Raw genomic sequence first — 14905 nt, 5'->3', positions numbered from 1 at the left:
AGGGGGGAGGCTGGGAAGGGATGTGAAGGGTAAACAAAAGGAGGAGGCTGCAATGCTTGGTAAGAAATGTACGCATTATCCTGCCCATGTAATTGTAACTCCTCTGTACAGTATGTTCACAAATAAAATAAAAATTAAAACAAAACAAAACAAAACAAAAAATTTAATTTCAGATGATAGGGGGAAAACAAAGGAGGAGGCAACAATGCTCAATAGGAAATGTCCTCATTACCTTACTCATGTAGCTGAAACCCCTCTGCACAGCATTTTTACAAAAAAAACATACAAAAACTTTGAATTTCAACACCTGATGTCATTTATACTCATTCAAACCCTTCTGAATAATTTCTTTCTGGTCCTTAAACAGCATCAACTTCTTTTGTGCATAAAACTTTTCCATTTGTGATATCCCACATGCACATGTCAAGACTCCATATTCTGGTCTCTGAGGGCCTCTGAAAGATATCAATAGCATTGCAAGGATCAGAATCTGGAGTTACCTTAACTTCAGTTACTTCCTAATAGCCAACATTTATTCTCAAGATCCAATCCCCTTTCCTCCTGCCTTTATGTCTACAAAAGCACTGGTAGCTGTGGCTTCCCACCCAATAGCAGCAGTGTAAAATACCATTCAGTTCTCATTACTTTCTGCCATCAAGCCAGCTTCTAGAAAGGTTTCTTATCTTCTCCCCTCCCTCCCCCACACTGGCATGTGTTTATTCCAGAGCTGTCCTTTGAATAATATTTCTTAATTATAGAAAACCCTGTGACAGTAGATTCTGCACCTCAACACCTGCTTGCTATTTGTGATTTCCACCAACTTTTTCTTTTCTTATCTGTGCCTGATGATGCTTTTTGTAATGCCAACCTCATTTCCTTCTGCTTCTCTGTGCGCTTCCAGTTGGCTTGTACTTGTCTATAGAGCCGTTATTAGGAGCAGTAGCAAAACATTGTTGCATCTTGCTGTCATTGTATTTTATCATTCCTCCTTCTAGCTTCAAAAGGAAAACAGTATTTTTGTGCCCACTTTATAGAATGGAGAATTGAGGCCTTTGGAGATAAAATGATTTCACTGAATGCTTCATTCTGTGAATGCTGAGGGGCTCTTTTCACAACAGAATGGCAATTTGGAGATGCTGACATCTTGCAACCAGTCTGCTAAGTACCAGACAGCTTCCCTGGCAGGATGCCTAGTGACGGCTGCCATGGAAACGACCTTTCTCTACACCTGCTCCCGCTCCTTCCATCCGTCTGGCTCTTTCTTCCAGAAAATTCCACCTTTAGGGAAGGTGACAGGACAAATGGCATTGGCCAGAGAGTGCCCACCTGTAATTCAACCTGCTCCTAGACTGACTCATTTAGACAATGAGTTTCCTCTACACATTCTCCCTCATATCTTCCTACATACACAGAGCCTTGGCATCATTCCTTTGACTTGCCTGCAACTTCTGCTTGCATTTCTTATCAAGAACTGATGAAATATCAATATGGTAAAGATTGTATCCAGACACAAGAAAGAATACCTGGACATTCTCTTGTCTTCTTTTTTTTCTGCCCTGTTTTAGACTATTGTGTTAAGTGCATTACTTTTTTTTTTTTCTTTTTTTGGCCAGTCCTGAGCCTAGATGCTATCCCTGAGCTTTTTTTGCTCAAGGTAAGTACTTGAGCCACAATGCTACTTCCAACTTTTTGAGTAGTTTATTGGATATAAAAGTCTTACAGACTTTCTTTCCCAGGCTGGCTTTGATCCTCAGATCTCAGTCTCCTGAGTAGCTACTATTGCCGGTGTGAGCAACCAACACTCAGCTTAAATGCATTACTCTTAAACCTCAACTAAAATCTTTAGAATTAACATTGTTTGAAATATTTCAGAATGAATAACACCATGGAGAATGATCTAAGTATGATACAAAGAACCAAATACCAGACTGATTTAGTTCCAGCTTAACTGCTGAACTTCAAAATCTAGGACATTGCTTCTCAGTAAACTTGAATCACCTCTACCAAAACCCCCACCTTGTCAGGGTTTTGAAAAGCCCAGGGTTGCTAGAATTCACTTCCTTTTGGGTATCTTGGTTCTTGAATTTTAAAATCAATTTCTCTGTTGAGATTCTTAAAGTTCATAAGGCTTCTGAAACTAAAGTTTTCCCCTAAATATTTCATATTTTTATACCAACATGATATAGTCATTGGCGTATGACTCATCAGTAGAGCTCAGTGTTACCTGCATGTTCCAGTACCCGGGCATCCACCACAGCCATGAGCTGCATCAGGATGGTTAGAAATGAGTCACAGATGACCATTTCACGAAATGGAGCAGGTAGAGGAGGTGACCAGGGAGGAGCATGCCTGGGCCTTTGGAGGCAGCATGTTGAAATGAGTTGGCTAGGAGAAGGGGCAGAGTAGTTAAGAGGAGGCAGCAAGTCTGAGAAAGCTCTTGTGGTGGGTGCTGGACAGTGCCTTGGCGTCAAGGTCCATCTTCCTCTCACCTGCCACCAGGACCACTGATTTCTTCTCCTTGGTCCTCAGTCTTCTCTAGTAATCAGTCTTCTACCTTCCCTGCCACTGCTTCTAGGCTGAACTTCTCCTTTCTCCCAGAACCCATAGGTGCTGCCAGTCATACCATTTAGTCCTGGCTTCTGGCTCCAGTATTCCAGCCATTATTGCTGCCCAAAGCTACTCGGTGGGGAGGGGGCTGGGTAGTTGGATTTCCGTTTTCAATGTTTGTGTCTTTAATGAGCGGACTGTCCTCCTGGTTCTGCTTTGCATTTGTTGTCTCCCTGAGCAGTGAGGACAGTGCCCTATGCCGCTTAGTTGCTACTCCGCATGCTTTTGTGCAACCAAAGGCTTATCTTGTAACAAAGGCCTGGATGATTCACCTGGATATGCTGGATATGGAATAACTAAGAGGGAGTGAAGGTGTAAACCCAGAGCCTCAACCACAAGTGGGGGCCCAACTGCTCAGTTCCAACTGACCAGACAGAGGAACGAATGAACAAACAAAGTAGATGCATAGAACAAAGCGAATGCTATGTGGAAGCCAATAAAGGCAAGAACATGGGAGTGAAGAACGGCTTGTCTGAAAACCCCTGGGCGGTGCAGGGCAGGGATCTTCTGATTCCTGCCTCTGAAGCTGGACAGTCCAGAGAGCCACAGCACGGGCATCATTTGCGAAGCAGCCAGGCCGTACAGAAGGTATGGGAGCGCGTAAACAAGCTGCTCTGCTCAACAGCCTAAAATAAATATTCATACTTAATACTGGTTCTAGGGTATGAATTTTTAGACTATAATTCTTGAAAATTTATTATAGTTTTAAACTTAATTGGGTGAAAATATTTATTGGTGGGGGAGGGACTGCAATTACCCAATTATCAAAGCGGGGATGTATCCTAGAAGGGACACTAAAACTATCTTTAAGTACTGAGAGGATTTTATTACAGCAACTCTTAAAACAATAATGAATGTTATATGTTACTCAGCCCTTTTTCTTTTCTTTTCTTTTTTTTCCCACAATGGAAAAGGAATACACCATTTTCAAATAGCAGGTTTGCCTGTGCGGTGGAAAAAAGGAGAAAGGGCTCTGTGCCAACAAACTCACCCCTGAAAGTAGTCTTTTCTTTCAATATGAAGAAAAAAGAGGAGCAGGTGAGGAGGGGAAAATCTCTTGAGCTATATAGAGGTGGGCATGAGCATTAAGAATAACTTGGCATTTTCCCAAATGGGGAGTGCTGACAAGTACAATCCTATTACTCAAATCACATCAGCAACGAGAGAAATGAAATAACAACATGATCTCCTCCACCTCCACAGGATGGCTTTTTGTCCACAGATTCTCCTTGCTTCCTACCATTCTGCCCCTCATCCCCTCAAAACAGGGCAGAGTAGAAAACAATAGTAAGGAGGCTTTTAAAACACATCATTGAGATTACAGCACCTTTTAAAATAAACAGCACTGAATACCAACACAGGTAAAATGTCATTGTGAGATGGGGATCCGATATTCAACTGTGTGCTTTATGGCTTTCCAGTGTGTGATAAAATCTGTTCACCAGATGTACGATATGTCTCCTGTGTAGCATACTTGAGCATCCTGTAGGCCCGAGGCCCATTTATTTCATGTAATTGCCTTTCCTGTGCACACCTTGGGGCACCCTAATTCTCTATTTTATTTCAGGCACTGTACAGGGTACCATCTGGTAGTTTTAAACTCATCCCATTTTATTGCCTGACTTGCAATGGTTGGAGCCAGTCATACTGCAGCTTTTGGTAGAGACAGACTTCTTACTACCACCTATTTATTTTTGCCTGAAATAAAGTAGCCTTGAACTATCAACATACAGTATTTACCCATAGATCATGGCCGGTCCATACAAGCTAGATGGGTTCCTAGGCAACCCCAGACTTAAAGCCGCTCCAAATTGCTTCCTGCACAGCTGTTAACTTATAGAATTGGGATTCTAAATTCTTTGCCTACTTCTGCACATAATGATATCTTTTTTAGTATCTCATTTGTATTATTTCAGTTCAGATGAGCACAAAAATAAATGTATTCCATCACATCTGGAAAAGTACCTCAGAGAAATTGCTTAATATACAAAGCTGCACACCTCATTACGAGGTTCGTCACTCATTTCAAACCCAACCTTACCTCTGTCCCTCATCAACTCAGCTTTTGCCTTGCTGCTGTTTTCGTTAAATTGTTAAATCATCTTTCAAGGGAATTTGCAAAGTCTCAAAGAGGGGAGTTTGGAAATACACTTGGCAGAAAGAAAATAAATCTCAGAACCACCTAGCTCTCCTCACAGCTTTCCCTCAACTCATGTACACATTAGAGAGAAGTAACTCTGCTCTCTCTCTCTTTCTCCTTCTGAGAATTCATGTCCTACTTCAGAGGAGCTGCTCCCTCCCCAGTTACACCCACACAGCTGGGCTAGCCACTTTAACAAAGGGTCCCTGATATGCAAATAACACACACCCAGCTGTGTGTTTCCAAATGAGTCATTGTTCACCTGCTGGTTCCTGCCTCGTGACATCCCTGTTCTAGTCTGTGTAATCCATCCCCCCCCTTCTCTTATCCTCTTCCTCTCCATCCAACAACAGCTAAGCTTTGCTGGCCTCTGGAATGGCAGGGAAAAGACTGCAAAGAGAGGGGGCCCAGCAGGGGGTGGGACTGTGTGAGTGATGGCTTGGCTTACCAGCCACTGCTGCCTCTTGACATGTGTTATCTCCACATTGCCCAGGGAGAAGATTACCAGTCTTTGGCTTGAGATGCACAAAGCCTTCCAGTGTACAATCTGCTACCTGGCACTGATGGCTCGCATAAATAAACAAACCAATCAGGAGTTGCTGGCTGGCGTGACTACAGGCAACCTTGGCCCTTTCTGGATATGGCAATAGCCATGGGAGACAAGGGCTCAGCTACAACTGAGGATGGAAAAATATTTAAGGTGGAAAAAGGCTGGATGGAGACCCCTCTGCAGCAGATTCTTTACATGTTTTGCATTCATGGCAATGACAAATGTAGCTAAGCGCACCTGGTTGTAGCTGTCTGCTGTGATCTAAAGCCTGTTTGAATGAAAAGAATAACTTCCTCTGTTATTTATTGTTGGAAGCAGAGTTTGCTTTGCTGTCTTTAACCTCAGCAGAAATCAGAAATGCCAGTTTAACAGCAAGCTGATGAGTTCTAGGGGACGGAGCTAAGAGTCATTGGTTGGCATCTTGTAAATCAGCAGAAGACCAGTGACCAAATGGATTCATATTTATTTTCCTGGAGTTTTCCCCCCTTCTTTGACTCTCAGGCAATCTCGTTCTATAAAAATGTTAATGCTGGTCTGAATATGAAGGGTAATTTTTTTCTCCTACAGCTCTGTCAAACATATCTTCCTCATAATTAAATGTGCATCCTTGGGCTCTAAGAGCAGTCTTGTTGAACAAAGCAACCGCAAATCCAACTAACCTTTGAAGAATGAGGGTGTCAAAGCATAAGCAGATGTTTTAATTTGCACAATGCTGGGATTTTTTGGATGCCAAGTGTTCCTAAAATAGTTATTGTATCTAGGCAGCAGGAGAGAGATACACTCAGAAATGACCTATAAGCCTTTCAAGTTACAGACATTGTCTCTGTCAGCAGAAATGATAGTGGAGGAGCTGTTTAAAAAGAACTATATATTAAATGGCATCCAAAGAGAAAATACATTTGCATGATCATAATATATGCGAAGAAGAGAGAACTATGAAATTTCCAACCACGTGTGCTCACACATTGCACATGCACGTGCGTGTACTCATGCATGCGCACACACATACTAAAAAGTATGTAAATGTATAGCTATTCAATGATTTTAAAATGATTTATGAGGTGTATGCTTTTTTTAAAAAACATGAAGATACATAGTTTGCCTACAAAATTACAACATCTTGTTATGTAGCTAGTTGAACTTCATCACTGTGGGGAAATGTTAGCACAAGTTTTTTACAAGTGGATGTATGCAGGCAAGATTTATATTAGACATAAGGGAAAATGTCTTGAATTTCAGAAGAGTTGTGAGAAGCCCAAAAAAGTTTACCCAAGAAGGCTGTGGAATTTACCTCCTGGAGATTTTTAGCAGCAGACAGGAGACCCATATGTTTGGGTTTATTTCAGAGTTGTTTGAAATGCATAGAATAAGCTCTTCAAGAATTTCCTAGTCCTTCTCTTCTGTCACTGGCCTGGGAACAAGATAGCTGTCCAGCATATGTCCACCAACTCAGGCATCTGTCCACTCACCCCCTATATCTACCTGCTTTCAAGTTTTAGCCATTGCTTCCTAGAAACTCTTGATCTGAAAGGCTAACCTGAGCATCTCTGCTCACCGGTGGACTGCAGAGTGTAAATTGCTTTAGTGTCCATAGCAGACAGTTTCTCAAAATCTACCAAAATGAGAAATGTGCATATTCTGTTGTCTTGCAATTACATTCTTAGGACTTTATTTCATAGATCTATCTACATATTTCAGATGACTTATGATTAATGATAGTAATGTTTATAATAGTAAATAATTGGAAACAACCTACATACCCCAAAGAAGGCTGATTAAGTCAGTGTTAAAGCAAAGAAAGTTTTACATATCACTATGAAAAGAAAAACTTCTAAAGTATGAATGAAAAATATGTGGTGCATAATATGCTACTATTTGTGTGTATGTGTTTTCAACAACAAAGGAATAGTAGAGAGGCATACATCCAAGATTTATAATCTTTTGAACTGTTATGTCTTCTGAAATGATATTTTGTGCATGCAACATGGAATACAGTAAATAAAAGACTCTTTTCCAGAGCCAAACTTTCAAACAGAGGATTTGTCTTCTCTCCGATTCTCTCACAGCCTTTGTGAGAAGTTACTAGTATAAAATGGCCATCCAATCAATAGGCAATAGCCATTTTGACTGGAGATTTTCTTATTCCCTTCCTGCAAGTGTATGTTTTAGACAGAAGAGAGAGAAGAGAAGTGGATGGTCTGGTAGCAGAGCACAGGAGAACATTTCTTAATTGGCAATTTGTGGATGTGTGCAAAATTGTCTGAGGTTAAACAAAGCATAAACTTCTGCCGGAACCACAGGAATGGCCAGAGGGGTGACACCCAAAATATAGCCAGTCCCATGGAGGAAATTCAAGGCCACTCTCTGGTAGGGCCTTAGATGGCAGAAGGGAAACGGATTCTGTGCATTTGGGTTCTCCTTATTAAAGTATATGCCAGAAAGGCCTGGCAGTGGCATTCATTCTAGAAAGCCTTGATGAGAATTCTCTGAAAATCATCTGAAAATAGAGTTATGGAATCCTCTGAAGACTCAAGCAGGTGTATGATGCCGAGGTTGGACAGTGCAGTTGAACTAGGGAGTCAGCAGATAAGGATCTACACTTCTTTGAGACAGTTTCATCAAATGGGATAGAGAACAGCGTCGCTGAATTCTTATGAGGGCTCATTTCTGTCATTTATACAAGACTTCACCACTATACATCGTGGTTGTTATTTTCTGCTAAAATATTTTCCCACCTCACCGACTTTGTTTCTTCTCAGAGTACTCTATCTGGTGTAGGAAGAGGGCCTCCATTGAGGTCATCATCTCACTGTTGATAGAAAGCAGGTAAGTTAGACATGCTCTCGCCTTATCTAAAGTGCCAAGACTCAGCCCATAAAAGGCCAGGATCTGCAGCAAGCAATGATTCAACTCTGAATATTAGATTCCTCCCCTTTAAAATAGACTGCTTAGAAGAGAAGAGAGAAAGCTTCAGGCTTTTATTTCTGAGATTTTTATTTAAAGAATACCCCATCTTTACTTGCAACTGAGAAGCTGAAGATTAAAAATTAGCCACTGTATAGTAGCTGAGCAGTAACAATTTTTCATAAAGGTTTTTAGTACACATTTGGGATTATAATTTCAATATTATGCAAATGCATTTTATGGATCTGTAATAGAGAATGTGTACTGGCGTTAATGTGCATTAGTGGGTGAGCACAAAAAGGCTCCAAATGAGCCATTTTGGTGTCTGCTTTCAACATGGATTATGAATAATAAGTAAAATGTTCCGGTTTAGAACAAATAATATAAAATCTGAATTCCTCCACTGATGTACATCAGTGACACAGACCTACGCAATTCCCACGGATTTCTTCCAATGGACATAATTGAACACTGGTTCTTAACCCATCTATTCTTTTTTATGATTTCTCTTCTTAAATGAAATGTTGAAAGGAAAATAAACACATTTAATAAAAGAGGGGTAGTTTCCTCCTGTTATTCAAAATTAGACATTAAACAGATAAGTGAGTCTGTAAGGTTATGATCCTTAGAAGTCAAGGAATTGGCTTTCTGACTCCAACTTCAGGGTCAGAAAGCACTAATTAAGGTTATAGAATGTGTGGAATCTTCTCAGTTACTAAAATTCATGTCTATAACACAAAATATTTAATACAAAGGATAATTATGTTAGTCTAGGTATTTAAAAGGCACGTAAATAAACGTAGGAGCTGTATGACCTGTGATCCAGTCTAGGAACTCATGTGAAAATCTGTCTCAAGAGTTTTCTTTCAAGCATGTCAGTGTATTATTCAGGTTGTACTTTAGAAAAAGTGCTCAGAAACTATTTTGAGGCTTTCACTAAGTGCAGAAGATGGAGCGTGGCATTGTGATATGAATCTACACGTATTTCTTTTTATTAGATGGATACTTCCAAACCTAACTTTGGTAACAAAGAAAGTAAGAGATGTCATATACTGAAGGTGGTAGCTGTTGCTTTAGGGATAATCTAAAATGTCTTTTTTTTTTTTTGGTGGTCCTGGGGCTTTAACTCAAGCCCTGGGCACTGTCCCTAAGCTTCTTTTTTTGCTTAAGGCTAGCACTCTACCACTTGGGCCACAGGACCACTTTTGGCTTTTTCTGTGTACTGAGGAACTGAACTCAGGACTTCATATATGCTAGGCAAGCACTCAACCACTAAGCCACATTCCCAGCCCTTATATGTATATTTGTATTGGTTTGGTTTGGACTCTGAGGCTTACCAGTTCTGTTTGTTGAAACCATGTTTCATACTTACCTCATTCTTTGATAGTCAAATATAAGATAGTACTGTTCAATGAGTATGGTCTAGCACTTAGCTGAGTAAAAGTAATGTAAAAAGCTTCTCTCTCAAACAAGTACCTTTAAGTTAATATATTTTAAAATACCACAGATTCTATGACTTATCTTCAAAATGATAATAAAAATATCTATGCATCGAGTTCTCTGTGTTAAGTACTTTATATGCATTATCTCAATTGGCTTGCAAAGTAATTTTGCAAGGTAGGTTTTATAATCCTTATTAAACGGTTGAAAAATCAGGAGTTTTAGAAGATTAAGTAATTTGTATAAAATCACACATTTATATGGCTCTGTCTGATTTTGTGACTCAAATTCTTGACCACCATTTGCCCTTGGGTCCAATATTAATATGGTGCATGATAATCTTGGCTTCTTTTATCCGGTAAGTTACAGGAGTAATGTTCATTCCTTCCAGAGGACCTGGGCACTAGAATTAATCTCACAGTTGGGTCCCATTTCGGCCAGTCTTTGCATCACCACTTATCTACATTGCTGCAGGTGGCAATTGCTTTCGGTGTCCTCTGGCACTTTTCTGTTCTCCATGGAGGTCTGGGGAAGGACAAGTAGATAATGAAAGAAAGTTTATCCAAGAACTCAATAAACTGTGCTTACCAGTAAATCACATTGTTTCAAATTCTCTAATTTGAATTCAACAACAACAACAAAAAGTTTTTGAATACCTGAAGCATTCTATGACTTAAAATATCAAGAAGACCCAAATTAAAGGTTGGGGAATAAAAGTACCAAGACAACTTTTCCAAATTATTAGTTGGTAATCAATACTGGAAGGAACTGAATATATTGTGTCCTAATTTAAAAACAAGCTATATACCAAATGTAAATACTCTACCATACTCCCAGTAGTTGAAATATGAGATGCTGAGTTACTGTAGAGTACAGTGGAGAAGATGTGAGAATGCAGCAGTACATTTTTCTTGAAATCATAGTCCTACCACTATTTCCTAGTATCTCTATCCACTTGGTCCATTGAGTAATCTCATTTAATTATAATTTTATATAGGTAAATAAATTTTCTAATATCACAATAGTATACCAATAGTTAATAAGTGATTGAGGTTTTAATTCCAAGTCTATTTAATATCAAAGAAAATGAGAGAAAGAAGATAATGATATTGTGTGTGTACATGTATGCATGTGGATGCATGTGTTTGTGTGCACGTGTGTGTGTGTGTGTGTGTGTGTGTGTGTGTGTGTGTGTGTGTGTGCCAGTACTGAAGCTTGAACTTTGGGTCCTGTAATCTACCTTAGCTTTTGTGCTCAAGGCTGGTGCTCTAGCACTTGAGCCATACTTCATACTTCCTGGCTTTTTGCTAATTAACTGAATACAAAAATCATTTGGATTTGTCTGCCCAGCTGGCTTCAAACTGTGATTCTCAGATCTCAGATCCCCAAGTAGCTAGAATTACAGGTGTGAGCAACTGGCATTGGCTAAAGATAATTTTTCAAGACTGAATCTCAAATGTTTGAGACTAAGTAACAAATCTTGCCATTATCATGTCATATTTGCCTTTATCATATCATATTCTTATTTGTTATTTCTTGATGTCTTATATGACCTACTTAATTATAGAGAGAGAAAGGACCATTGTTTGTGTGAAACAATGTCCATTCAATACCTGGCACAAAGTAGATAATCAGGAGATATTTCACTTATTCCATATATAATTATTATTCTATTTCACTAGTTGTTAAATAGGGGCTCCAGTTTAAGTCAGATTGTGAGTCCAATGTTACCCCTTCTATTGCTCTCCTTCTTCAAATATTTTTAGATGTTTACTCTGTGGTGACACCCAATTAAAAAACAACAACTGGTTGAGTCTTCCAGAAACTTCAAACCTAATGGAATGTGGTCAAAGAGCTACCACCCTCAATTTAGCATGGCAGTACAATGCTAGCAGGTAAGGGAAGTCAGATCCCTAGGAAATGGGACAGACTACTGATTTCTGAGCTCAGCAAAACTTGCTCAGGGTCTGTCATCCAAAACCATTCTTAAAGCATCCATAACAGCCAATCAAAAAAAAAAAAAAAGAGGCCGGTACCTTAAGCAGAGAAGGAATAGACATCTAGAGGTAAGCACATGGCCTTTTCCACCCAGAACAAGTCACGGAGTTTATTGTTTGACCTTAGGGTGAGCTGGCTGCTATTGGAGAGGAGGACAGGGCAGGTGGGAGCTGTGAAGGGAGACCAGCCCACAAGATAATGCTGAGGGATGGGTGTGAAGTTCAGGAGGACTGTGTATACCAGGCCAGAAAACTAGCATTTGTCCCTATCATTAAAGAGGGTTTTTGACAGGAGAAAGGCAAGATGAGACAGATTCAAAAAGATATTCGATTAGATAAAACTGGCTAGATATATTATTATATACTGGGTATATATTGAATATGTATTATTATATCATAAGTCTGGATAGATATATAGATATATATTATTGGGAGGATTGGATAGATATATTAGACTGGAAAGGGGATCACCTGTTGGCAGGGAGCAGGAAGGAAAACTAAGGAAACAATCATTAAAACTAGTGAGAATGCAGGTCTTGTCATCTGGTGAAGAAAAGGCCATTTTGAATTAAATTTGGAAAAGCAAACAAATATTTCATTTTTCTTAGAGAACATGGTCCCATCAACCCCTTTTATTCATCATTAATTTGTGGGATCCTACAGGAGTAAAATACTGAAGGAGTCTTCACTTAGAGTGTCCTTGTGCTTCAACATCCCAATGCAGCTCTCAGAGATTTAATTAGAATTGTGTTGAAGCACTTTTTATCGTAACAATCTCTCTGTGGGTAGAGGTAACAGAATAACAGGAATCGATATAAACAACCTAAGAGGAATGCTTCTGAAAGAAAGAGATATTATTTTTGCTGATGCACATTCTTTATTTTGAAAAATCATGAGGATCTCCATTAGGAAATCATTCTTCCTTGGCATGAAGTTGCACGCTCAACAAATAAAAGGTAAATATGCTAAAATTGGTGCCTTTGTCACAAAAACTACATGGCTATAAAGTTCTTTGTTTTCACCCAAATGCTAAAATCATTTGTGTAGGCAATTTCAGTAAACATTTGGAGAAATGGAAGCGCTCTCTCTTACACATATGGTTCTTTATGAAGAGGTAATTTTTATCTATGTTCTACGCAATTGAATATTTATAAGTCTGTTTGGCCTCAAAGGTACCTGATTTCCCCTCCCCCACCTCCAAATGCAATTGCCCTGGAAAGCTAAAGTGAGATTTATTCAGCTACCCTTTAAGAACTTCTTAAGTTATTTTCATTTTCTCCCTATGAATTTGTTCCCAATCCAATCTTAAATTTGTCTAATTTGCTATATTATTGCAATTAGTCAATTTTCCCTTAGTTACACAAATAATAGCCTTATAAGTTTGAGGCTGTAAATCATTCATCCATTAAAAATGCCATTTCCTTGTACTGCAAATTCGATTCATTTAGAAGAGAAAAACCATGGCATGGAACCGAATTATGCAATGTCATGGGCACATTAACATTTGGATCAAAATTTTACATTGTGTCAGCCAGTAAGGAGTATAAATGGTTCTGATTTGCAATAAATAATTGTCTATTAATACTCTGGCATGCTGTAGCAAATTACAGTCTCACTTCAGTAAGCACAGCTGTAGGTAGGTGCCAGGGCCCAGGGAAGCACGTGCCACAATTGGATTGGTTTGAGTGGAAAGAGCCCATCATACGGGGCTTCAGGGAGGATTTTTCTCCTGCAGTGAGAAGCATGGTTGGGAGTAAATGCCGGACACAGTGGACTCTTACTATAGCAGGAACAAACCTCGCAGGACAAAGCCTTTAGTTATAAGAAAGCATAGAGTTGAACCCTATTAAGGCATGCTGCACACATGGTAAATGTAAAAATTTAAAAATGGTGGGAGGTATTATTAACTAGAAAGTGTCCTGGTTATCAGACGTAGTGACTGGGAAACAGGCTTTTATGGCTGGAGTAGCCTTATCATTGGGTGTTGATTATGGAGCCAATATGGGAACACCTGAAAGTCAAGCTCTCCCTAGATCTGCCTATGTGTACACATAATTTTAGCCTTCCTTCTTCCTCTCCCTGCCAGAATCTTCTCTATTAGCTAATAGAAGAATTGAAAATTAACACCACTTTCACTGTTTGGCTTATCTCTTTTAAAAAATATTTTTAATTGTAAAACTGTACAGAGGGGTTACAGTTACATGCATAAGGTGATGAGCACATTTCTTATTGAGCATTGTTACTCCCTCCTTTTGTTTTTCTCCTACCATCCCTTCTCTCTCCACCTTCTCAGCTCCTACCTCCCCACCTCCCACGTTATAAATTTTGTTTTCAACACTGTCTTGTCCATCTCATTGTTACAATAGGTCAACCTGTATCCTTATTTCAGCATTTTGTTATCTCCCTTCCCCTCTCAAAGTTAGAAAAATGTATATACAAGACGCAGGGCATGGGAATCAAATACAGTGAAAACAGGAGTTATACCATGGAGGAAGAACATGCAAAAGAAACAAAAAGAATTGCATAGTACATTCTAAGCACATTAAAAACAACAGCAAAAAAGATAAAACCACTTGTGTCCCTATCTTGGGGTTCATTTCACTTAGCATCATCTTTTTTATAATAACTCTTTTATTGTGAAAATACCATACAAAGGGGTTGCAATTACATGAGCAAGGTAATGAGTACATTTCTTATCAAGCATTGTTGCCTCCTCCTTTGTTTTTCCCCTATACCATCCCTGCCCTCCCATCTCAACCACTATATCCCCCCGCCATACACAAGTGTTTTTTCTTTCTTGCTACTGTTTCTAACATATTTATAAGGTGATTGTTTTGCTGCTTTGTATGTCCCTCCCCCCACAGTATAACCCTTGTTTTCACTGTATTTGATGTTGGTATAATTTGGGGAGGGGAAGGGAAAAAAACAATTTTTTAAATAGGAATACAGGTGGACCCATTGCCACAATGAGATGTACACTATGTCAAAAAATGAACTTAGCATCATCTTATATGGTCATATGTCCTAGATGTATATTAGTTATTGCAAATAAGGGAAACCATGAGACCTATGTTTCTTTGGGTCTGGCTTACTTCACTTAATATAATTTTTTCCAAATCTTCCCATCTCCTAACCTATGGGATGGTGTCATTCTTTTTGATGGAGGCATAGAATTCCATTATATATATATATATAGATATATATGTATATATTTCTCTATATATCTATATATATATATATATGCCACATTTTCTTTTGCGGGGGGGG

Source organism: Dipodomys ordii, unplaced genomic scaffold (assembly GCF_000151885.1).
Source record: "Dipodomys ordii isolate 6190 unplaced genomic scaffold, Dord_2.0 Scaffold5, whole genome shotgun sequence".
Lineage (NCBI taxonomy): Eukaryota > Metazoa > Chordata > Mammalia > Rodentia > Heteromyidae > Dipodomys > Dipodomys ordii.
The sequence above is the reverse complement of the archived record's forward strand: the minus strand, read 5'-3'. Positions refer to the sequence as shown.